This window comes from Mesoplodon densirostris, chromosome 15, assembly GCF_025265405.1.
Source record: "Mesoplodon densirostris isolate mMesDen1 chromosome 15, mMesDen1 primary haplotype, whole genome shotgun sequence".
Lineage (NCBI taxonomy): Eukaryota > Metazoa > Chordata > Mammalia > Artiodactyla > Ziphiidae > Mesoplodon > Mesoplodon densirostris.
Window position 1 is genome coordinate 5,807,636 of NC_082675.1, and position 25,381 is coordinate 5,833,016.

At 56.1% G+C, this 25,381-nt stretch overlaps 1 protein-coding gene across 21 annotated transcripts in view; it reads left to right on the forward strand.

The window, feature by feature from the left end:
- Positions 1 to 25,381, forward strand: part of NCOR2 (nuclear receptor corepressor 2) — a 225,059-nt gene that overhangs the window by 39,686 nt on the left and 159,992 nt on the right. The window contains exon 1 of one of the 21 annotated variants that reach the window (XM_060118198.1): positions 9,160 to 9,354. The exons of the other annotated variants lie outside the window; for them this stretch is intronic. The gene's annotated coding sequence lies outside the window, so the exon portion shown is untranslated. Of the gene's footprint in view, positions 1 to 9,159; positions 9,355 to 25,381 lie in introns of those variants that run through there. 21 annotated transcript variants of the gene reach the window in all.

The following is a 25,381-nucleotide window of genomic DNA, read 5'->3' on the forward strand; positions in this document are numbered from 1 at the left end:
CCTGTCAGGGGCAGTGGGGCCTGAGCCCTTGGGATGCCCAGGCCTCCACCAAGAGTTGCCCCACTGCAGACTGCAGTGAGGGAGCATGTTTCACTTTCTGGGGTGCCCGATGGGGCCTGCATTTTTGGGAGTCCAGCAGGGGCTGCAGCTTGGGCTGGTGTGGGGCATGTACACCCTTGTGTTGACTTCAGTCTCATGGGGTTTGGGGGCCCTCCTGCCCTCCCTGTAGCCTAGGACGGAGAGGGGAGTTGAGGACAGACTCACATGAGGAATTGTGTGTGTCCATGTTGCTCCTGAGGGTTGGAGCAATCTGGGGAGGCTGCCTGGAAGAGCTGGAACAAACACGTTGAATGAATAATAACAAGCATACCTTGTAGGAACTCCTGTGTAAAGCACTTCAAACAGGACCAGGCACAGAGCAAATACTGCATTTATTACCCAAGCCAACATTTCCTGACTTTTTGCTTGCCTTAGTGCTATGTGACAGTTTGCCATTATCATTTTTATTAACCCTATAATTTCTACTGATTCCTGCACATTTACTTTATGCCAGGCTGTGTTCTAAATGTATCATGTACATTCACTAATGTACTTCCTGAGGCAGCCCTACGAGGTAGGGGCTAGTATTATCATCCCCATTTTATATGTAAGGATGCTGCAGGCACAGAGAGGTTAAGTGACTTCCCCAAGGTCACACAGCTGGCAGCTGGCAGAACTGGGATTTGAACCCAGGAAGCTTGACTCCACAGCACCTGCTGTTGATTATGGGCACTGTGCAGGCACCACCTGCAGCCCTCCCTGAGCCTGGAGCCAAAATGAATCCCTTGGCAGGGCTGCACCGGCGGTGGGCCAGCCTCCCCGTGTAACATAGGGCCCTCAGGCATGCAGCAGCTGCTCTGGGCTGGGCAGGACTGGTCAGGACATGAGGTTCTGCTTCCCGCCTCCTTGCAGCCAGCCTGGTGTCCCCATGGCCTCCTGGGAGTGGGGTGGGGTGTGATACACAGCAAACAAGACACCAGAGCCTTGCCTTGTGGATCCCATAGACTGATGGGGAGATGGGCAGTACAATAAACAAACATGCTATTGCAAGGCAGGGAAATGCTGGTTGTGGAAAGACGCAGGGTGGGGCAACTCTGCTTTCTGGGGAACTCGTTTTAGGTAGAGGAATCAAGGGTGGTCTCTGAGGAGGTGGCAGTTGAACTGACACCTGGACCATGAGAAGGAACCAGACCTATGCAAGGAAGAGGGATGAGCCAGCTAGGTGTGTGTGGGGGGGTGGGGGAACAGCATGTGCAAAGGCCCTGGGGTCATGATGTTTCAGGAATGTTGAGAGCCAGGGGCAGCAGGAGTACTTCTCTGGATCTGAGGCTGTTCTATAGACCTCAGGGTTTGGGTCCTTTACCACATTTAAGGCAGAAATCAAGTTTAATGGCTTTTGCTTCTCCCTTTTTTTCTTTTGCTGGTTGATTCATTTACATTTATTGGGCACTTGGAATGTTCTGGATATTTGTAGGCCACTGGGGTCAGAGTGATGGAAGTCAGGCATGGTTCGTGCCTTTGAGGAGTTTAGTGTCCAGAGGGAGAGGGTCAGTTAAACAGTAAGGGTCATGTGGACAGAGTTCAGGCTGTATCACTGGAGCGTAACACGTTTCGAATTTGCCTGTGGTCCGGACAGGCTTCTTTGGACAAGTATCAGTTGAGGCGAGACCTGAGGGTGATTCGTTAGGACTCCTGAGTTGTGGTGGAGACACACTCAGGTTTAGGCCACGAGGAGGACTTGACGGGCACTCCTAATGGCACAGTCCAGGGTAGGACACGTTCAGGCATGGCTGGATCCAGGGGCTCAAAGCACACCTTGGAGAGCGGACTCTGTCTCAGCGCTGCTTCCTTCTCTGTGGGCCTTCGTCTCAGGCAGGTCCGTGCCACCAGCACAGCAAGCCAGGGGGGAGGGAGGGTCACCTGCAGCCCCAAGAATCGCACTCCTTTCTCTTTGCCATTTCCTTGCCCAGTGAAGCCTTCAGTGCTTGTTCAGCTATTTTCAACACTGGGGGGAGGTGGCCAAGGTGAGGAAAAGGAGTGTCCCAAACTCAGACACAGTCAAGGAAAGGAATGAGGCAAAAGGGAGGGGCGGGGGTTGTGGCTAACTGGCATGCTGGATATTCTGATTTTTTTTCCAAGAGAAGCTGGAAATCTGGATTTTATAAGCAATGTCCTAATTTTTAAAAAAACACTGTGTGTGCCAGAAAGAGCTTCCCTGGTGGCCACAGCTGGCTGTCATCATTCTGTGGCCTCTGCTCTTAGCTGTGACTTTCATCTCAAAGTATTTTGTCCTCCGTGATCTGGGCAGACCGGTCCAGGGAATGTCACAGAGGGTCCCAAGACTTGAGAATTCACGTTTAATGCCTCCAGAGAGATACCATTTCCAAACGTGGAGGCCTGAGGCTGCCGAATTTCTCCCAGAGCCCTCCAGAGGAGCTCAACCTGTTCTGAGAGATAGTAAACCCTAGTGGTTAGTGATGTAGATTTGGGCATCACACCCCCCGTGTTCAGATCCTGACTTTGCCACTACTAGCTGTGTGCCCTCGGGCAAGTCACTGCACCTCTCTGTTCCTTCGTTTCCCCATCTGTAAAATGGGGATGATAACACCCTGTAGGATTGTTGTGAGGCATCAGGGAGCACACAGGTGTGAAACCTGTTCTCCCCAGTGCCTGGCACATTGGGAGTGTGTGTCCCTGGTCTGGTGTAATTTGTTCTTCCTGGGTTGGGTTCCGGCATCTGGCTGGTGGTGGCCAGGAGCTTCTCTGGACACCTCCTCCTTCCTCTGCTGCCCAGGCGTGGGCTCCCCTGCCCCAGCCATCGTTGCCCGTTGCTCTGTGCCCTTGGCTGCAGGATGGCACTGCACTTCGATGTGAGCAATTAGCCCTGCCTGCGGCCAGCTCACAGCTGCTGTGGGTGGGAGCGGCACCTTTTTAAAATAAAAAGAGGGACTTCCGTGCTGGCGCAGTGGTTAAGAATCCTCCTGCCAATGCAGAGAACATGGGTTCGAGCCCTGGTCTGGGAGGATCCCATGTGCCGCGGAGCAGCTAAGCCCGTGCGCCACAACTACTGAGCCTGCGCTCTAGAGCCAGTGAGCCACAACTACTGAGCCCACGTGCCACAACTACTGAAGCCCGCGCACCTAGAGCCCGTGCTCCACAACAAGAGAAGCCACCGTGATGAGAAGCCCACGCACCGCAACGGAAGAGTAGCGCCCGCTCGCCGCAACTAGAGAAAGCCTGCGCGCAGCCATAAATCAATTAAAAATAAAAAATAAAAACAACACACAGGAAACCAGCCCTAAGGGACAGTTCACTACCTTTAGCCAAAACGGCCCGGGGTTAACTGTGATGCTTTCGTGCCTGGAAGAAGTAATGAAGTGCAGTGCATTTGGTCTGGGGAAATCTCCGTTCAGGGGCAAAGGCTCCCCATCAAGGAGGCCCCTTTCCTGCCAGCTGCCTGTGAGTGGCTCATGGGTACGTCTTTCAGGGAAGGGGGTCTGGGTTCTTTGGGGTCTGTTCTTGTCTGGCTCAGGCCGGGAGAGGGCCAGCTGCAGGGGGCCCCCTGGGAGAGGGGATGGAGGATTTCCTCAAGATGCTCAAGCATTTGCCCCTGCAGCTTCCAGCCTGGTCCCCTGGAATCAGTGTGGAAAGGAGAGGGGAGATGAGGGATGTTTCCGGGCATTTGATGCTGCTGAATGGTGGGTCTTGATTGTGGCAGTGGGTTGAGTTGTGGTCCCCCAAAGAAATATCCACTTGGAACGTGTGAATGCAACTCATTTGGACAAAGGGTCTTTGCAGATGTGATCAAGTTGATGGTCTAAGATGAGATCATCCTAGATTCGGGTGGGCCCTAAATCTGATGACCAAAGTCCTTATAAGAGAAGACACAGCGGGGAGCAGGCCTTGTGAAGATAGAGGCAGAGAAGGGAGTGATGTGGCCACAAGCCAAGGAAGCCTGGCTCCACGAAGAGCTGGAAGATGCAAGGAAGGATCCTCCCCAGGAGCCTTCGGGGGGAGCACAGCTCTGCTGACCCCTTGATGTGGGGCCGCTGGCCTCCCGCACTGTGAAAGAACACCCTGCTCTGGCTTCAAGCCGTCCAGTCTGTAGGAATTTGTTTCAGCAGCCGTAGGAAACTAATGCAGTTGTGAATTTTACTTTAATCACACTTAAAGATCTGTTGGTGGACTCTGAAGACCGACACGATCCCTGTAGGCTGACCTTCCCTGCTGTGCTGCGCTGGCGCCTGGCTGCTCCTGGAGCTCCCCAAGTGCGATGCAGCCTTACCTGAGGGCCTTTGCCCTGGCTGTTTCCTTGGCTCGGATACTATTCGCTGAGACGTTTCCACACCTGTCTCTCTTACTCCACCCAGGCCCCTGTCGAGCTGTCACCACCTCAGAAACCACCAGTCCATAGCCACTGTCATTCCTTGAATTTCATCACATCTTTATCTGTGGCCGACTTCCTCACCTTTCCCCAAGTTACCCCCACGAGGGCAGGGATCTTCGTCCTGTTCCTGCTTATTCTTCGTGTCCAATGCATGTCGCTGGCACTCCATAAGTGTTTGTTGAATGTCTGATGTCTCCAGGCCTGAGGTCAGGGACTCTTAAAGGTGGACACGGCTTTCAGAAGATCAGTAAACTGGACTGGAATGGTGTCCATTCAACCAAACCACCGCTTTATTTATTTTGAATTGAGGCGAAATTCACAACACGTAAAATTAACCATTTGAAAGTGCACAGTTCATTGGTTTTTTGTAAACAATGTTGGGACTTCCCTGGTGGCGCAGTGGTTAAGAATCCACCTGCCAGTGCAGGGGACACGGGTTCTATCCCTGGTCCGGGAAGATTGCATGTGCGCCACAACTACTGAGCCCGCATGCTGCAACTACTGAAGCCCGCACGCCTAGAGCCCGTGCTCTACAACCAGAGAAGCCACCGCAATGTGAAGCCCGAGCACTGCAATAAAGAGTAGCCCCCGCTCACCGCAACTAGGGAAAGCCCGTGCACAGCAACGAAGACCCAACACAGCCATAAGTAAGTAAATAAATAAATAAATAAATAAACAAACAGACATTTACTGGAACTTCCCTGGTGGTCCAGTGGTTAAGACTCTGCGCTTCCACTGCAGGGGGCATGGGTTCAATCCCTGGTCAGGGAACTAAGATCCTGCATGCCACGTGCATGGTGCAACCAAAACCCCCCCCCCAAAAAAAAACAAAAAAAACAATGCTGTAAACCAACCCTTCTGTCTACTTCTAAAATATCTCCATCACCCCACAAGGGGACTCTGAACCCAACAGCGCTCACTGCCCATCCTGCCTCCTCGCAGCCCCTGGCAGCCACTAGTTGGCTTTGTCTCTTTGGATTTGCCTGTTCTGGACATTTCATATAAATGGGATCATACAAAATGTGACCTTTTGTGTCTGACCTCTTGCACTTGCCATGATGTTTCTGAGGTTCGTCCGTGTGGTAGCATGAATCAGTGCTTCATTCCTTTTTATGGCTGACGAATCCCTCATTGTGCAGATGGACATCCACAAAATCATCTTGTAAGTGGCTTTTCAGATGAGGAAACCTAGGCTGCCCAGGGAGGGGGTAATCACCCACCCACATCTGGGAGCACTGGGGTTCAGTAAAAGAGAGGAAGATGTAAAAACACAGCTGGACGTTTCTAGCTTGTTCTCTCTTTCTCATCTCCCAGCCCCCACCCAGCTCCCAACCTTTTTAAAATAATTAATTAATTAATTAAATTTTGGCTGCGTTGGGTCTTGGTTGCTGCGTGCGGGCTTTCTCTAGTCGCAGTGAGCGGGGGCTACTCTTCGTTGCGGTGCGCGGGCTTCACAGGCTCTAGGTGCGTGGTCCTCAGGAGTTGCAGCACGCGGGCTCAGTAGTTCTGGCTCGTGGGCTCTAGAGCGCAGGCTCAGTAGTTGTGGCGCACGGGCTTAGTTGCTCCGGGGCATGTGGGATCTTCACGGACCAGGGCTCGAACCTGTGTCCTCTGCATTGGCAGGCGGATTCTTAACCACTGCGCCACCAGGGAAGTCCCCCTGCTTCCAACCTTATCTTGGAGACTGGCCGGGTCAGGAGGCAGCCACGTGGGGAGGGAGTGAGTGGGGATCCCTTCCACTTGGAGCTGGATGCTGAGCAGGAGCGGTGCCTGTGGGTCTCCTCTGGTCCCTTGAGCACCCCCAGAGGTGTAGTTTCTCTTAACCCTGACAGAGACAACAGGCAGGTGTGCCCCATTTCAGAGCTGAGCAGACTGATGTCTGCAGAGGCTGGGGGTCTTACCCAGGGTCACTTGGTCTAGGGACCCCTCCTGCCTCTTTTTGGGGACCCCATGCTTCTGTGGCCCCCATCACAGTGTATCCTGTAACGTCTTCACTTATCTTTTCCACCGTCCAAAGCTTTGCCCGAAGCCAGGTTCCTAGAAGTACATGTTGGTGAATCTTGGTTTTTTTCAGAGCACCGAGGGATGCTCACCCTCAGAGGCTTGGGGGATGAGGCCTTCTTTTGCTAAGCAGACGACCACACACTAACTTATTCTGAATGTAAACTTGGGTTTGGTGACTGGCTCTGCCTAGATGGGGCTGCCAGGGGCTGTTTCTGGTTTGTGATGGTTTGCCATCTTCATAGAGTCACTCAGCAAACCATCTGCTCCCCAGCTTCTCGGAGAAGAGAGGCACAAAAAGTGACCCCGGGATGACACAGCCCAGCATCAAACCTGCCCGAAGCATAAATAGCTCTGGTGGGGTTGTGGATGTGTTACTCCTGATTCCAGGGCCAGCCTCTGAGAAAGTCTGGGTGCAGGTCTGTGTCAAAAGAAACAGAAAAGAACAAAAGGAACCCATGCATTCTGAGCCTGCTGCTTTGGGCCCCCACCGCCTGCCTGCCGGTGTTTTGGTGGGGCTGGTTTGGCCCGTTCCTGAGTTTCATGGCCTCCTGGCAGTCAGGGTGAAAGTCGATGGGCGGGATCTTTGGTCTAAAAATATAGCTTTTGGTCGCTCACGTCTTTCTGTGCCTCGTTTTCCCCACCTATAAAAGAAGGCAGATCTGTAGAATTCTTCCACAATACTCTGGGAGAGGCTGGAGGGTGAGCTGATGAAAGTCAGCACACATGTGGCCTCCACGTGGGCCTCTTCACAGGTCACCTAGTGGCCATTCCAGTCCCCCGGCCAGTTCAGATCACATACAAATGTGATCTGCCCCTAACACTCTGAATCCCTGCTGACCGTACCCAATGGCAGGGTTGATGCAAGCCAGATTTGCCTGGTTCAAACCTCAGCTCAGCCACTTGCCAGCTGTGTGACCTTGGGCAAGCCACTTGACCTCTCTGGGCCTGTTTCCTTCTTTGTATATTGGGTGCCCCTGCCTTTTGTTGTGCTGTCCTGAGGACAGAGGGGTTAACATGTGAAGGGCTTACACAGCGCTGGACACACAGTACGTGCTACCATTAACTATCATTGTCATTATTATTCTTGGGAGGGTCTCCAGTCCACAGAGTTACGTGATTTTTTTTTTTTTTTAATGTTGGGGGTAGGAGTTTATTAATTAATTAATTTATTTTTGCTGTGTTGGGTCTTCGTTTCTGTGCGAGGGCTTTCTCTAGTTGTGGCAAGCGGGGGCCACTCTTCATCGCGGTGCGCGGGCCTCTCACTATCGCAGCCTCTCCTGTTGCAGAGCACAGGCTCCAGATGCGCAGGCTCAGTATCTGTGGCTCACGGGCCTAGTTGCTCCGCGGCATGTGGGATCCTCCCAGCCAGGGCTCGAACCCGTGTCCCCTGCATTAGCAGGCAGACTCTCGACCACTGCGCCACCAGGGAAGCCCCGGAGTTACGTGATTTGCCCGGAGTTCTCATGCCGTTCCTCCCCCACCCCTCTCCCATCACTCCCTGACCTTGACCTCTAATTCTCTCCCCGCTTCACCACTGCACTCGGTCACACCATTTTTCTCTGTGCTTCTGCAACACACCGAACTCGATTCGGCCTCCAGACTTTTGCAGTTGCTGTGCCTCCTGCCATGCGGCCTGTCCCTGCATCTGTACCCCGTGGGACCCCTCGTCCCTCGGCATCTCTCAGGATGCCATCTCAGGCAGACAGCACTGGGCCCAACTCCTGGGTGCTGGGGGCAGGGGGGCGAGTCTGGAGATCCCTCTGGAGCTTCCCCTGACACCTCAGCACTGCTGCTCGGAGCGCTGGGGAAGCAGAACAGAGCCTGCCCGGTTGCAGATGGGAAACTGACACCCAGAGAAGCTCAGACCTGTCTCTGGGTCGCACAGCTAGCTGCAGCCAAGGTTCAGACCCCTGGCTGACCACCAAGCCGTCCATTTTGGACTGTGTGCGTGCGTGTGTGTGTGCGTGTGTGTTCGTGACTTGTCTTTTTTCACCCTCTGGGCCTGTCACTGTTACGACCCTGGTTCAGAATACCAATGTGAGGGGGTCATGTTTGCTTTTCCTGAGATGACAAGGACAAATATTTTAAAGACAGAGCCTGCCCAGTGGCCATGTCACCCTGGAGACTGGAGGGCCGGGAAGGGACAGGCGCAGCGGCTTCGGTTCACGCCGGGGCCGGGCCGGCCATGCTGCCCTCTGGGTGGACGGTCCGGCTGGGAGGAGACGGGTTAAGGAGGAGACGCTGGCCTGGAGCTCGCTTTCGCCTGCGAGCGGTGAACAGTGAGGTTTTTCTACCGAGCTATAAAAAGGCCTCCCCGTGTTTCAGCTCCCGGAGTGTCGGCTGGAAGCCCGCCAGGGTTACCATGGCGATGAGGAATTATTACTTACTGCCAAGGCTAGGAGAAAAAGCTCGTACTTTTGGCTTCCCAACGAGAGGAGTGGACTTATGTAATTCCCTGTGTTTATAGGCCCGGAGGGGCAGGAGGCAAGCAGGGATCCTGGGGCCCGACGCCGCGCTTTCACCCTGCTGTGGGTCGGGTGGTCCCGTGGGTGGTCCCTGGGGGACCTCTGCCCACCCCGTCTAAGGGGGGCATCGGGCCGGGGGCCTGGGGGCCGGGCCGGCTGCAGGGCCCCCCCCTAGCCGGGGCGGGAGCCCGCAGTCTCGCGGGAAGGCGGCACGGCTGCTCGGAGGGGCCGCCCCTCTCCCGGGTCAGCCCTGGAGGAAGGATGGGTTTGAGGTTGGACGCGGCGTGTCCTCTGGAAGCCAGCAGAACAGTGTGTGTGTGTGGACTCCGCTGACCCACTTGCTGGCACCTTCTACTTCTCTTTCTTTTTCTTTTCTTTTTGTTTTTTCTGTTTTTGTGGGAGAGTTCCTTCAAGTTGTGTTTGGAGCTGACGTGAGCGAGAGGCCGGTCATGTGCTCGGGTAAGAGAAGTTTCCGGGCTTGGCAGTGGGCAGGGAGATGCGGTGTGACCCGGCCGCCCGGCAGGGGGAGAGGGGGCAGAGATTGGGGGCCACAGATCGCAGGAGGACCGGGACCTGCGCCGGAGACCGCATTTGGTGGCCGACGGGCTTGTGCTCTGACGCCCCAGTTGTGCCCCGGCAGGCGGGCGATGGCTGGGGCACAGCGGTCCCTGACGCCTTATCAGAGTTGCTGAAGCCCCAGAAAGGGTGCTGGGCAGGCAGGTGGCCCGGGAGGATGGGAGTGATGCGTGGGGGGGTACGGTGCTGCTTTTCTGGAGCCCCCGTACCGTGCGCGTCCCTGCGGGGGAGCGGGCAGGACCAGGGATGTGGTGCTCCTGGCGTCTGTTCATCGGTGTTGGCCCCGGGGGGTGGGTTGGGGGCCTGGGGATTTGGGGGGCGGGTGCCTCAGTGGCCACGGAGCAGGGGAGGGGGCCAGGTGCAGGCAGCGCTGCGACTGCCCCGGCGCCCGGCTCCCACCGCGGTGGCTCTTGGCTGGGCGCCCGTGTCTGGTTTGAAATCAGCGCCACTGGCCCAGGCTTGCCCAGGGACCTGGCAGCGAGGAGCTGGGATAAACACTGGAAAGTTGGAAGGGCTTCCCGAGCTCACAAGGAGCCCTCAGTTGCAAGTGGAGGGGATGAGGGAGTGATTTGTCCTGAGGTCTGGGTGCGCCGGGGCCGTTGGGAGGCAACGGGACGTCTCGTGGGGCGTGTGAGCACAGGCCGGGGAGGGCTGGGGTCCCAGACGGCGTGGCTTGGAATCCTGGTTCTGTCCCTTTGTACACTGGGCCTCCCCTGTGCGAACCTCAGTTTCCTTGCCTGTCAAATGGGGCAGTAATAGGGGCCACACAGGCGTGAGGATGAGGTGGGGGGAGGGATGCAACCTCCTGGTTCGCTCTGTGGCCAGACTGCCTGGGTTCACATCCCGGCTGTGTGACCTTGAACAAGTCACTTCACAGCTCTGAGCCTCGGTTTCCCCATCTGGCAAATGGATACTTCATCTGTCTCCACCCCTAAGTTGTTGAATGGCGTTAAGGGGGCTAATGAATGGTTCCTGCCCCACCCTTCACAGACAGGATGACCTTGGACAGGTCGTGGAGCCCCGTGGAGCCTCAGTTCTCCTGTCCATTCAGGGAGAACAGCCCACACATTGCCTTGGGGAAAGCCGAGACACACCCGCAGGGCCCTCAAGCGGGCAGGTGTGGGGAGGCTCCGTCAGTGTGGACCACAAGCTTGCATGAAGTTAGCTACATCTTGGTCTCCATCGGTTTTTCTTTTCTTCCCTGTTGAGAGCCCTCCCACTTTATAGAAGTGAAACCCCAGCGAGGTGAGAAGGGTCCCTCCCCAGCCCCAGCCTCGGTCTGCATTTGGACCCGGGCTGCGGTCCCTGGGGCTTCCCCAGTGCGTACCTGTTTCTGCCCTGTCCCTCACCAAGCCTGGGCCAGGCACCCCGACAGTGCCTGGCGTGGCTGGGGGCCGGGTGCACAGGGCTGGCTCTCCCGCCGAGGGTGGCAACTGTCCTGTGTTTGTAAGCGACACCGGATGCTGGGCCAGTGGCTGGCTCGGGGCCTCTCCTCTGAGGCCAGCAGGAGCCAGTGGGGAATTCCCTGGTGTCCAGGCTGCCCACTCCAGCTGCCCGCTGTCCCACTGTCCTCAGGCCTCTCCTGGGGACCTCGGGAAAGGCCTGTGCAGCAGAGGATCCCACGAATGTCCCTTTGCTGCCCCCAAGCCCTCAGTGCCCACCTGGGTCAGCCACAGAGCTGTGTGGTTGCCACCACTGCCCTGCCCTGAGGGTCCTGGGGACTCGATCCCCCATCCACTGAGAAAGACAGTCACATGTGGTGGCTCAGACCAGAGGTCGCAGAGACCCTTGCGGTGGGACTGTCCTGCATCGTTGGTGGTGGCCACACGAATCTACACTGAGATAACAGTGCGTAGATCTACACACACACACACACACACACACACACACACACACACACACTCACAGGTGAGCACATGTAAACCCCCGAGATCTGAATAAGGCCAGTTGCATCAATGTCAGTTTCCTGGTTGCAGCTATTATAAGGATGATACCATTGTGGGGAGCTGGCTAAAGGGTCCACGGGATCCAGCTGTATTATTTCTTACAGCTGCATGTGAATCTACAGTGATCTAAAAAGAAAGAGAGCGCAGGCTCTGGGGCCTGGCTGTCCCGGGTTTGATCCCAGTGTGCTCCTTTGTAGCTGTGTGAATTACAGCAGGTGGCTTAACCCTGCAGTGCCTCAGTCTTCCTCATCTGTAAAAGGGGGGTAGTGTTTGGTACCTCACAGTGTTGGCACGAAGATGAGATGTGTTGATTCATACTAAGTGCTGAGGAAGGTGCTGGCACGTGCTGAGGGGGGAGGGGTGCTGTCATTGGTACTATTCTAACCCTGATGTGATGGCTGTGCTTTGCCCCGCACTATCTCATTTCATACCGAAATCAGCCACGGGAAGGGAGCGTGCCGTATGAGCCCCACTTCTCAGAGGATGACACCGAGGCTCGGGTCAGGTGACCCACCCAAGGGCACACAGTTTGTAAGGGCCGGAGCTGGGACTCAAACCCCAAGCCAGAGCCTGTGTGTGGAGGTTCTTTGGCTGGGTGACCCTGGGGAGGTTGTTTGCCCTCTCTGAGCCTCGGTCCCCTCCTTCTTCTCTCCCCACTTGTCAGCTGGACAGGGCGCTGGGCTCATGACCTGTGAAAGCCAGAAAGCCTAGACCCTGGGCCCCTTCTCTCACTTCCTGGGCCCACCCAGAGCTCACGCGTCTCAGTCACCTCCTCTGAGGCCTGTCTTTGCAGCCCCAAGGTGGGACTTGTTCTCAGCTCCGTCTGTGGGCTCCCTCCTGGGGCGGCTGACCTCACCTTTACTCTGAGCACTTTGACCTGCTTGCTCTGCCCTGTGGGCGCAGCCGTACCTCCTGCTGTTCCCTGTGGTAGGTACTGGTTTCCCTCGGACTCCTTCCTGCCTCTAGCAGTGGTGAGAAGGCCTTTGGGGTGTAACCAGCTTACCCCAGAGTGAGCTGGGTTATCTCCGTTGGCACTCAGCGTGGGAAGAGCATTTCTGTCCGGCCAAAGCTGATCCGACGGTAGACGCTTCTCCAGGGGCTCCTGGGAGAGGGTCAGCAGATGGCTGTGCCCCTTATAGCCGGCTAGTAACTGAGCGTGGGCCCTTGGGCATCCTCAGAGGCCCAGGAAGGGCACGTTTTGTGCCTCAGGATTCTGGAGGCTTTCAGAGCATCCCAGGCTGGAGACACGTGGGTGCCTGTAGGACCCGGGGCGGGGGTCTGAGCTGCCGAGAGGGGTTCCACCGTCATGTTGGAGTAATGGAGGCTTGTGTTGGCAGGGAGTCACAGCTCAGTCACAGCTGAGCGTCTCAGGTTCTGGCTTTGCTGGGCAAAGCCTGGAGGGGCGGGGAGTCGGGTCGGGGGGTTAGGGGCGTTCCAGCTCCACGAGCCTCTCTGCTGTTTCTTAGAAGCCCCGATCATGGTCCTGCCTCAGGACCTTGGTACTTGCTGTGCTCTTCTTGAGACGCTGTTCTGTGAGGTCTTCACAGCTTCCTCTCATTGAGCCTCTGCTCAAATGTCACCTCCTGAGAGAGGCCTCCATCTCCCCATCATCACTCCTGCCACCTTGCCACTGTCATCACCTGGGATTTACATACATCCATCAGCGGTGTCCCCCCAAACCCTCCACGTGGGATTTTGTTCATCTTGGTAACCACTGTGTCCCTGGCACTGGGCACATAGGTGCTTAGCAAACAGTTGTTCCTGACTCAGTGTCCCCCACAAGCTGTGGGCCTGAGCCTGTCCCCTCAAGGTGAATGGGGACAGATATGCACACCTGCGAGGGCTCCGGCTAGGGAGACCCATGTCCCTCGAGCTGGAATTCATGGTGAGCTCACCTCCCTGCACGCCAGACGTTCTGCTCCCAGGGGTTGAGTATGCATTTGGGGGCATTCTTGGAAAACTAGAGTCCTTGGAAAAGCAGTAATTGTATGTTTGCTCAGGAATGCCCTGTAGGAACCCACCAAGCATCCCCAGAAAGTCTGCACCTCCTAGATAGTCAGAGAGGTGGGGCTGGTGAGCAAGGAAAGTGGTGATGGGGGGCCTTGAGGGATCCAGGGTGCAGGAGAGGGGTGCTGACAGCATCTGCTTCATGTGCTGAAGACTGACCAGGTGGGGCGGGCATTCTGCACAGCTTAGCATATTGAGTCCTTCCAACACCCCTGTGATGGGGGCCCTGAATCACCCTTTCCAGATGAGGCACAGAGAGGGTAAGCAGCTTGCCCAAAGACACACAGCCGCAGGCACTCAGTACTCAGAGGCGTAATAGGTAGCGGTGCATGTACACACTGCTGTATTTAAAATAGATAACCCACAAGGACCTACTGTACAGCACAGGGAACCCTGCTCAATACTCTGTAATAACCTAATTGGGAAAAGAATTTGAAAAAGAACAGATACATGTATATGTGTAACTGAATCACTTTGTTGTACACCTGAAACTAACACAACATCTACTCCAATATAAAATAAAAAGTTTAAAAAAATAGGTAGTGGCGTGTCCTGTGCAGTTGTTTCTGTGCGCAGGGCGCCGCTCAGCTCCTTGAGATGATTTTATTTCACCCTCAGAGTCCCTTTGGCCATCCCTGTCTCAGAGGACAGTGGCACAGCTGTAGAGAAGGCAGGATTGGAACCCAGGTTCTGTTGGGGACCCTCCTCAGAGCAGCTGCTATTTTCCAGGGATCTGGCTCAGACCTGGGAAAGGGCCCACTTCCCAGTCTGAGAGAACCTCCGAGGCCTGGAGATGCCCAAACTCTTCCGGAAGGCTGGGAGTCGGTTTCTCGGCCCAGCTCTGAAGCTGGAAGGCAGGAGGGGGCTGCCTCCTACCCCCGCCCCCCACCCCCAGTGTGGATTTACATGACAGTGAGCCCTTTGTGCCTGGGTCCTGCCCCCTTCCCGGGCTAATAACATAATTCCAGGCCTGTGATGTCATAATGGCCCTTTCTGTGCTGAGGTGGGAGGCTGGGTGGGCAGCTGTGTGAGCATCAGCAGGGGTGGCAGAGGTTCTCGCCTTCCAGGACCCCCTTTCACCCTTCAGGAGGTGGGACTTGCTCCCATTTGGCGCAGGAGCAAACTGAGACTCTGGGGTTTGTGTCCTTCCCCGCCCCCCGCCCCCAACCATGCGGAACCACTTCTTGGCCTGTGAAGTGGGAGTGAGTCATCAGCGGTGGGCCCTCTTCTGGAGGCGTGGGTGTGAGAGCCTTTTGCTTCCTCTAAACGGGAGGGAGGCCCGTGGGCCCTGCTTAGAGAGAATGGGTTCAGACCCTGGGCATGTGGCTTACCTGTCTGCGCCTCAGTTTTCTCATCTTCTTAATGCGGGTTGTGCTGGGCCTTGGCCGTCGGGCCGAGTAGGGAATGAGCTCTCAGTAGGTGGGCGATCAGAAAAAAGCTGAGGGCCAGTGTAGTGGGGTGAATGGAGGCCCCCAAAACACATGTGCACCTGTTAATACCCAGCCCATCTGAATGCGGCCTGCTTTGGAAAAAGGCTCTTTGCCAATGTGTTTTGAGATGAGGTGATCCTGGGTTACCCGGGTGAGCCCTAAATTCAGTGGCCAGTGTCCTTATGAGAGACAGAAAGAGGCAGAAGACGCACAGAGGGATGGCCGTGTGAAGATGGGCAGAAACTGGAGGGATGGGGCTACAGGCCAAGGAATGCCTGGAGCCACCAGGAGCTGGAAGAGGCCAGGAAGAATCCTTCCCTAGAGGCTTTGGAGGGTGTAGCTCTACAGACACCTTGATCTCAGACCTCTGGCCTCCAGAGCAGTTAGAGAGTAAATCTCAGTGGTTTTAAGCCACCCGGATTGTGATTATTTGTTTACAGTGGATCTAGGGAAAGTAATACCGCCGGTGATCCCCCGTCTTTGGAGGCTGGGAGAGCTCTCCCTGGGAGGGGTTTGCGTGGTGCCTTTCCCCACCCAAGCCTGAGGGCCCAGGACAAAGTGAGGTGGTCGGGTGCCCAGCGGTGTGGGGAGCCCCACCTGAGGAGCCTGGAGCCTGCCTCCCTCCCTCAGAAGCCAAATCCACAGATTCCGGAACCCGCCCATTGCCTGCTGCTATCTCTCCCGCCCCTAATGATGAGGCCCAGGACCAGGAGGCTCCCCGGTTCCACGCTGGACCCCTCCCCAAGCCCAGAATGCCCATTCCCCACATGCCTGGCAGCTCACCTAGCACCCGGATGGCAGCCATTCCCCAGCAAGCTTCCTCATTTGCCAGGTGCCCTTGAGAAATGGATACACCAAGGCTCAGCGAGGGCAGGCTACCTGGAGAAGGCCACACAGCCCCTCGGTGGTGGTGACGGCCTTCAGAGTCCCAGTCATGGCTAATGGATGGGCTGGCATTGCAGCTCCCAGGAGGGGAGGGATCAGAGTCCTGGGCCACCTTGAAAATGGAGCAGGCGGTATAGATGTGGCTCAGTTTCTGGGACACGTTGGCCCAGTGTAGATGACATCCTGAAATCTGGCTTCATGTAGATCCTGTCTTGGCCTCAGTTTCTCTGTTTACAAAGTGGTCTTTGAGCTTCAGCTCAGAGCCTGGAATTTTGCTCTTAGAGTGTTTGTAGATTTAACAAGCATTTATTGAGCGCCTGCTGTGTGCAGCATGCTGGGACTCAGCGATGGACAAAACAGATGTGGTTCCTGCTTTCATGGACCTTGTATTTGGGCTTGTGGGGGGATGGGAAATAAGGCAGCAGGACTTTGGCAACGAGGGTTCCAGGTCCTGATAAGGGCCGGGGGCTGGGCTGGAGGCAAGGATGCTGTCTGCCTTCCCCTTCTGCGGCCTGGGGCCTGGGGTCGGTGGTTTGCGGCAAGCTTTGGGGGCTGGCTGGTTAGACATGGAGTTGGCCGCGGCCCATCTGCAGTGATCCGTGGTCGCCTCCAGCTGGCAAAACTTGACCTGGACCCATGAGCAGTGATGTTGGGTGTGACACCTGGAGCCTGGTAGGGGAGATGGGTCTCCCCCAGCCTGAGCAGGGTGGCAGGGGTACAGAGGTGATGGGGTCCCATCACACATTGGATAAGAGGTGGATGCTGGAGAGGGCTTACCTGGGTTTGCATCCAGGCTGTGCCACTTGCTTGCTGTGTGACCTCAGACAAGTTACTTAGCCTCTCTGTGCCTCAGTCTTGCCTCTCAGGGATGTTGGGATGATCAGATGAACTGATGCCAGCGAGCAGCGTGCTGGGGATTGGTTGTGATCATGAGGGCCAGGTGCTTACCTTGGATCTGATACAGTGACCGCTTAGAACCTGGGAGCTAGAAGCCGTGTTTGTTCATCTTTCCCTGGCCGCGTTCCTATCTGTGGGACATTGGACAGGCTTCTTCGCTCCCAGACCCTCAGTCTCTCTGTCTTTGAAATGGGAGCCGGCACAAGTCTGGGGCCGCATGGAGGCCGGGAGGAAAGGGATGGTGGAAGTTAGCATTTATGGGGTTGAGGGGGGTGGGGTCAGGATCTCCACCTGCTGGTTCAAGCCTTGGCCACCTTCCAGGCCAGGAGCAGCTGCCCGTTTTACAGCCCAGGGAACTGAGGCCCCAGTGGGAATGGGACCCGTGGCACGCCGGTAGGTGGGTGCAGCCCGCTTGGCCTCCTGGCTGCAGACAATGCCTGCCTTCTGGCCTGACTGGGGCTGCTGGGACCTGCTCAAGCCGGCCTCTGTTTATCAGCACGTTCAGTTCAGGACAGCAGATGTTCAGAGAGAGAGAGAGGGAGAGAGAGGGAGACAAGTGCGCTCGGGATGTTACTCCAGAAACTGAGGCTGGAGGCTAAATTTACTGCGCAGGGCAGTGTAGGTGGGGTGTGCCTGTGGCTGAGGAGTGACCCAGATCTGAGTCAGCCTGGAGGGGCACCTTTATCTGCAAAGCTGCTGTCTGCTGTATCCCCATTAGAGCCACTGACGGCTCAGGACTGGGCTGGGAGACGCCACTTCTTCTGGGTGAGAGACAGGGCAGGCGTGTCCCAGGCTCCTTCCTCCTACGTTGAGTCTGGCCCGGGCTCCATCTCAGTTCCCCTTGTCTCCTTCTGGCTGGCTTTAGACCTCTCCCTACCTGTACAGGTGAGGAGACCAGAGGGTGGAGGAGATCTGATTCTGGGGAGAGATTTCATGGGGCTTAGAAGCTGGGCTTTAGGGCGTTGCTGTCGTAGGTCTCTTGGTTGCAATTGTCAGACTCCCTGCTTCTCCTGTATTTAACACAAAAGGCTCAGGTAAGCTTCAGGCACGGTTGGATCCAGGGGCTCAGGTAACGAGGGGCTTTTCCTTGTCCAGTCCCTGGTGGCACAGCCTCATGCCAGCTCAGCGGCCCCAGTGGAAGGTAAGCCTGGTATTCCTGGTATTCCAGCTAGTCTTGGGAATGAACTTTTATCAGTTCAGCTTGAGAGTTAAGCCCCTCCCAAATCAATCACTTCAGCTGGTGCTGCTGTGACCGGTGCTGATTGGGCAGACCTGGGAGGCGGGGTCAGCCTCCCCCAAGGCCAGGACTGAGGGCTGCAGGAGAGTTGGTGGCCCAAGGACAATGGGGTTTGGTTTGCCATGGACAGCTCCATGTGTTGGAGATGAGCCAGCCCCCCTTTCACAGCCAGTGTGTGTCCTGTTGGGGTTAGGGTGGTGTCGCTGATGGGTAAGTGGCCCAGCCCCTCCCATTCCCTGTTGTCATTAAGGGCCTCCCGGGCCCCGCCTCCAGCCTTTGCCCAGGTTGGACACTCGCCATCCCCCCTCCCTGAAGCTCCCTGGGCTTTGCTGGACCCTCTCTTGTGGCTCCCAGCTGACCACATGTCAGAAGCCACAGGTCACATCCTGGCAGTGTGAGGGCTGGATATGGATGTCAGACTGATTTATTGCATTGGGTTTATAGTCAGTGTTTTTGTTTTTCTTTTAAAGATTTTTTTTTTGATGTGGACCATTTTTAAAGTCTTTATGGAATTTGTTACAGTATTGCTTCTGTTTTCTGTTTTTGTTTTTTGGCTGCATGGCATGCGGGACCTTAGCTCCCCGACCAGGGATCGACCCCACACCCTCTGCATTGGAAGGCGAAGTCTTAACCACTAGGCCGCCAGGGAAGTCCCCAAGTCAGTGTTTTTTAAATAAAAATTGCAAATTGAGGGATGTCTCAAAATCAGACTTTATTCTCCTGAAAGAACTGGAACCCTGGGCCACCCCCTTCCTGTGCCCTTTCTCTCTCTCTCTCTCTCTCTCACACACACACACACACACACACACACACACACACACACACAGCCCACCTGCCCCTCCTTGTCACGGTCCCAGCCTGGCCTGAGGGTATTGCAGGCCAGGCTGGTGGATGTGCATAGTCCTCCCTTCTCTTTCCGCCTCCCTACTTCCGGCCTGGGACCCTCCGGCCTGGGACCCTCCGCCCTGGAGCCTTTTTGATTCTCCTCCCTCCCTGGACTGATAATCAACTGCCGCTTCTGGGCAGGGAAGCCGTTCGCTGTCTGGAACTCCTGGCTGCAGGGCTGGAGGACCTTTTGGATTCCTGATCACTCCTCCGTCATCAGACACTCAGCAACGAATGCCCTCGGGCTAATTCAGTGGCCTGGTCGCGTCCACATTTGGACAGAGCTGATCAAAGTGGATCCTTTCTCCCTCAGCCTGGGCGTCTGGGTGGCAGTAGGGGCCTCCCAGCCAGGCCTGTGGGAGGTGGGCCTGCAAGGGTCCAGACTGGTGGTTTGCTGGGGGTCCAGGACGGGGGGGATGCATGGGAGGGTGGTAGGTGAGTGGGTGGGCTCCCGGCCTAGAGCAGCTATTCTTAGCAGCAGAAACATTTGTCCTTGTTCACATGTGGCGGAGGACGTCCCCCAGAGATCTGCCCTGAAATATTAGGGATGACCCCATAAATTCTTCGGAAAGCCGTCCTTGAGGGCTTGTGTGTGTGGAGGCGGCGTTTCCGGCAGCTGCACAGCTGTGGACACGTTTGCCAGATGTTGCTTCAGGGGAGTTGGTGGGAACCCAGGGGCTGCCGCCCTCACCCTCGGGGTCTCTGCACTGGCTGTGAGCCATGGGGTGGAGACCGCAGTCCAGCGGGCATTGAGAGAGCTGCTTTGGGCCTGGCCTCGGGTTTCAGGGTCCAGGGGCCCATCTCAAGGGGCAGAGAGTTTCTGGTCAGCCCTTCCCTGGGCCCAGGCCATCTGGTTGGAGGCGGCTGGTCAGTGGAGACTTCTGAGGGACCAGAGCTGTGAGGCCGCCGGTCTGCAGGCCCAGTTGTGCCCCGTGGCCATGGGGTGCTGAGGTGAGATGGGCTGAGACCGGCCTTTGACTGTGGTCCCTCTCAGCCCTTGGCTGTGAGGGGCTGCTGAGTGCTAGGCAGCACCCTTGGCCACGCTGTCTTTTCTCATGGGGGCTGCTCTGACAGTGGGAACCACCACAGAGCAGCTGGGTGCTCTTAGCTAGCAGTCAGGGAGTCCTCCCTGGAGGAGGTGTGTGTGTGTGTGTGTTCAAAATTTAAAGAAAAAAATCTTAAACTGTGGCACAACACACATAACAGAAAGCCGACCGTCTCGACCATTTTTAAATGTACAGTTCAGTAGTGTTCAGTACGCTTAACACTGTTGTGCAACCATCCTCACCATCCTCCCCAGAACTTTTTTTATCTTGCAAAACAGCAGCTCTGTGCCCATTAAACACGAGCTCCCCCTATGCCTCCCCCAGGCCCTGGAACCCACCCTTTTACCTTCTGTGACTCTGACTCCTCTGGGCACCTCATTTGGGCGGAATCTACAGTGTTTGCCCTTTTGTGTCTGGCTTATTTCACTTAGCTGAATGTCAAGCTCTGGGTTCTGTGGCCTCTTTTCTCTTCAGTTGTTGGTTCAGTCCCACCCAGGCAGCCAAGTAGATGGACCCAGGACCCCAAGCCCCTCATCCTTTAGAATCCCAGGGTCCTCCTGGGGACCCCCTTCATAGGCGCACCCCCCATCCCAGCCTCAGGGCAGGGGGTTAATCGGTTTGCCCAGGTCACACAGCCGCCGCCCAGACACCAGCCTCTTCTCTGTGTCCCCCGCCCCCGCTTCCCTCTGCAGAGAAAATTGCCGTTTGGAAGGCCAGATGGAGGAGCCGGGTCTAATGGAAACCACGTCCCTCCCGGGGTGCCCAGGACTTAATGAGGAAGAGCCAGGAAAAATCCGGCGTCATGTTTGTGAAATACCCCAGAGGGAGGCCGCGTTGCCAGGCAAGGGTTCTCGTGCGGAACCCTGTGACCTGGTGTGCCAGGAGGTTTGTCAGAGCTGTGGTTTCTCTCTCAACCTCTCTCTCTCTTCCTTTTAAAATTAAAAGGGGAAAAAAGAAAAAGAGTCGCAGAGGAAGTGATTTTGAGCAGAACTTGCCCTGGCGGGGAAGCAGGGCCGGGCGGCTGAGCTGGCCACAGCCCAGCGGACACAAACGTACCAATTAAATTGGAAACAGAAACTGGCCTCCTTGACAGCTCCAACCAGCGCCTTATCCCTGCTTGCTCTGGGAGGGGCCGTGGGGTGTGCGGGGCCTGGGCTGGCGGTTTTGGAGATCAGAATGACGCCTGGCTGCTTTCTGGCTGTGTGACCTTGGGCAAGTGAGTTCACCTCTCTGAGCCTCGGTTTCCTGATCTGTTGAATGGGAACAATCATGTTTGGTGAGGGAAATCAGATTCTTCTGGTGAGTGGGTGCCTGTGGATGAGGTAGAACCTGCCGGTAGCAAGGGGCGGGTATGGGGGACCTGGGAGGGCTTCCCAAAGCAGAATCAGTGGCAGGGGGTGGGTGGAGGTTCTCCCAGTGGCTGGGGATGCTTTTTCAGGGAGGTAAGAGGTGGGGCAGGTGCTGGGGGCGTTTTTCCCCGGAAGGTTTTTTTTTTTTCTTTCTCCTTCTTCTTTTTTAATTGGCCGAGCTGTGCAGCTTGCAGGATCTTCGTTCCCCGACCAGGGATCGAACCCGTACCCCCTACAGTGGAAGCGCAGAGTCCTAACTACTGGACCGCCAGGGAAGCCCCTTCCCTGGAAGGTTTGATGCAGGATGTGGCGTTTGGGGGTCTCTCCTCCATGGCCTCCCAGCCAGGCTGCAGCGGCATTTCTGTTGCGGGACCTGGCTGTCCTGGTGCAGCTGGAGCCCGTCCCCGCGTGGCCCCTGGGCTCAGCGCAGGCCACCGTGCCCACCTCCTCAGACGCCTGGACCACGTGGGCCAAGCGATCCAGCTGAGGAGGGTGGAGTCTGGCCATGCAGCACCAGCCTGCTGACCCTCTTTGGGCCTCAGTTTCCCATCTGTAACGAGAGGGCAATGAGTGAGATGTCGTGTAGACAAGGTCTCAGGGCTGAGAAGAGCAGCCCCCCCTTCTCCTTGGTTCCAGACTGCGAGGGCCTGCTCACCCCGGGAAGCACCCTCTGCTTTTTCTGTTTTCAGGTGTGGGCGTCCCTGGTCTCACCTCCTAATTAGGGACTCACTCTACCATTTGGTCGGCTCACCTCCCCCAGCCTCAGTTGGCTCATCTGCAAAGTGGGGATAGTCAAGGTAACTACCTCTGCCAGTAGCATCATCACTAGTGTGGCCGTTACCTTGCCTGCCTCCCTCCCTCGTCCCAGTTTTTGGAGCAGCGCAGGGTAGTAACAGCCACAGCTCTTGTTTTGGGGACTCATTTATGGGTGTTGAACTTCCCATAGATCTTTTCCCAATGCATCCTCTTTCCACTGGCCCTTGGAAGAGAGTTTTACAGATGGGACAATAAAGCCCAGAGAAGTCGGGACTGTGCCCAAGGTCACACAGCTACATCGTGGCAGAGTTGGGATTTGAACCCATTTGGTCACTTTCCACACGTAGCAATGCGCGGGCAGGAGGTGGCTTGGTGGAGAGGGTACATCTCTAGGATTAGGGCGGCCTGCTGGAGGGCACCACCTTTCCTTAGTGACTGAGGGGCTGTGACAGCTCACAGCCTCCAGGGCTCCTACTATGTATGTGACACCAGGTGGGGCTCCAACTGCAGGTCAGGAGCTCCGTCTGGGGGTGGGGAGACAGTGGGTAAACAGACGGTGGTGGTGCATGGTGTTGGGCCCACGGGAGTGGCAGAAAGAGAGAGGCTCGCGGGAGCCCAGGCTGGCAGGTTGGAGTTGGGGTCAGGTTCTCGGGAAGTGATGGTGGAGGTGAAAGCTCCAGCCAGCCAGCCAGGCCGGACGGAGAAGGGGAACTGAGCCCTTGGCCTTTGAGCACCGCTGGCCAGGCTGGGGATAGAAACGAACATAGCTGACCAGGAGACGGTGTGTCCATCCCATGTGGGTAGCTCCTGCCCGCCTCCAGCCGGTCGTGCCCCTAAGTGATTTTGCTGTGGGAAAATACACATACGATTTCCCATTTGAACTACATTAAAGTGTACGGTTCGTGGGCACTTAGTAGAGTGAGTGGTGCATCACCGTCACCACTCTCTCGTGCTACAGCATGTTCACCGCCCCAAGGGAAACCTAATACCCATTAATAGTCTCTCCCCTTCCTCCCCTCCCCCAGCCCCTGGCAGCCACCAGCCTGCACCTGACTCAATGGATTTGCCTCTTCTGGGCTTGGCACACAAATGGCATCATTCAACATGTGGCTTGGCATCATGTTTTCATGGTTTATATGTCCCTTTTTATGGCTAAATAATATTCCAGTGACTGGATGGACCACATTCTATTTATATACTCATCAGTTGATGGATATTTGGGTTGTTTCTATTGATACTTTCTGGCTGTTGTGAATAGTGCTGCTGTGAACATTCATGTTCGTTTTGTCTCATCACCTGTTTTCATTTCTTGGGCTGTATGCCTGGGAGTGGAATCGCTGGGTCATATGGTGTCTCTGTGTTTAGCTTAGGGAGGCGCTGCCAGACTGGTTTCCGCAGTGATTGCACCATTTTACGTCCCCACTGGCAATATGTGAGAGTCCCTGGTTTTCAGGGAAACCAGAAATTGGGGTTTTTCTGTGAAATCCTCTTTATAACGCCTCGTGCTGAGCTGGTCGCTGGGGCCTGGCTGAGCTGGATGGGGAGGGGGAAGCAGGTCCCTGGAAGACTGCCCGGCGGGAGCAGATCTGGGGTCTGTGCCACGGTCTGGGCCCACGGGAAGCTGTTTTTCTGGCTGTTGCTTGGCGCATGCGTGTGGCGTGATGGATCGTGTTACCCGGGGCTGTAAACCCCGCTGGCCACAGGGGAGATGTTTCTGAGGCTGCAGTGGGCTGGCTTTTCTTTTCTCCTTTTCCCCAGGAGGGAGGGGTGCTGGCTATGGCTTGAGGAGGAGAAGCGGTGCCCAGGGGAGGGTGGGCCTTCAGACCCTCCCATTGCGCTTCTGGAGTTCGGGACCAGAGGCAGTTTTCCCCAGAGGTTCTGTGCCCAGCAGCCTGGGGCTTGGGGAGCACTTGTATGGGCTTGGGCCATGGGGAGGATGATGCTTATCTGTGTCCCCCATGGTGGCTTGCAGGGAGCCTGATGTGGGGGGATATTAGTAGAATAAAGACACGCTTGGCTCTGGGGGTTGGTTAAAAAAGTAAGACCAGAAAACCCCTGGAATACGGGACAGTTAAATTGATATGCATTGGTTGATTAGTCCATCCAACCATCCGTCCATCCATCCATCCATCCTCCCTCCCCCTTCCCTTTATCTCTCCTTTATCCATCCATCTCTCATTCATCTTAGCATCAATCCTTCATCCATCCATCCATTCTCCCTTCATCCGTCCATCGATCCATCTCCCCGTGAACACCTGGCTGGGAGCTTTCCCGGTTGGGACAGACCTGTCACTGGATGTCAGCTCTGAGTGGCAAGGCTTTTGGTCTGACTGGTTCACTGCTGTAGCTCCAGTGTTTGCAACGGTGCCTGCACCTTGTAGATACCCAAATAATTTCCTGATTGGCCAGAATGTGTGGAGTTTGGGAGCATGGGTTTGTTTAGCTTGGTCCCAGCTTGCGGGGGGCAGGTGGCACCTCTGTGGGCAGCAGCCTGAGTTGGCTCTGAGTATGGTGACCCTCAGCTACTCCAGACCACCGCCCCTCGGGCAGGGCCAAGGACAGGCTGTGATTGGGGTCCTGGCTCCTCCTTACGGAGCCCAGTGACCTCTTTGCCAGGTATGGGGCAAGGAAGCTGGTCTTCCTCCTTTAATAGAGTTAGGATTACAGGTGGGTCAGCCCTTTTGTGCACAGAGGCCTGCACCCGTGGCTCCTGGACAGGGGGCACAGCTGAAGTTTCCTTGAGCCCAGAGATGCCAGGGGCAGGTTTGATATAGGAGACCCTTCACATCACCCGTGCCCAGAGGTGTGGCATCCTTCTCATCTCACTGGGAGTGAAAGCCCCATGTGACCTCCACTCTCACCGTTCGGGTCTCCCTGCTGTTCCTCTCCCACCTCAGGGCCTTTGCACTTGCTGTTCCGCCTGCCTGGAACACCCTTCCAAGACATCTGCTGGTTCCCTCTCTCCCCTCCTCCACATCTTTGCTTAAAGATGCCTTCTGGTGAGGCTGTCCCGGACCACCCACTTTAAAACTGCACCTCACCCCCCATCCCCTGCCTACCCACCTCACGCTTCTATTTTTCTCCGTAGCACAGATACTGTCCACTTACTCCCGTCTCACCCAGTGGAATGTCAGCTCCGCGAGGGCGGGGAGTTTGGGTCTGTTATTCGCTGCTGCGTCCCGGCACCTGTCCCACAGGAGGCGCCTATAAAGCATGGTTGACAGTGGGCAGCAGCCAGGGCAGGGGGCAGGAACTTTGCCTTTGCCCCTGTCCACGTGGGCCATACAGGCTCCTGTGAGCCAGGCCGGGTGAGGCTCACCCGTGCCACTTCCCATCTTCATCTTATGACTTAGTTCAGAGCTGGATTCCTGGGCATCTGTTCTGTGCCATGAGCCCCTGCTGAAGGTGGCCATCAAATGCTTGGCCGGTCCCCGATGTGTACAGCATGCCAGAAGCTAGAAACACAAGGTGG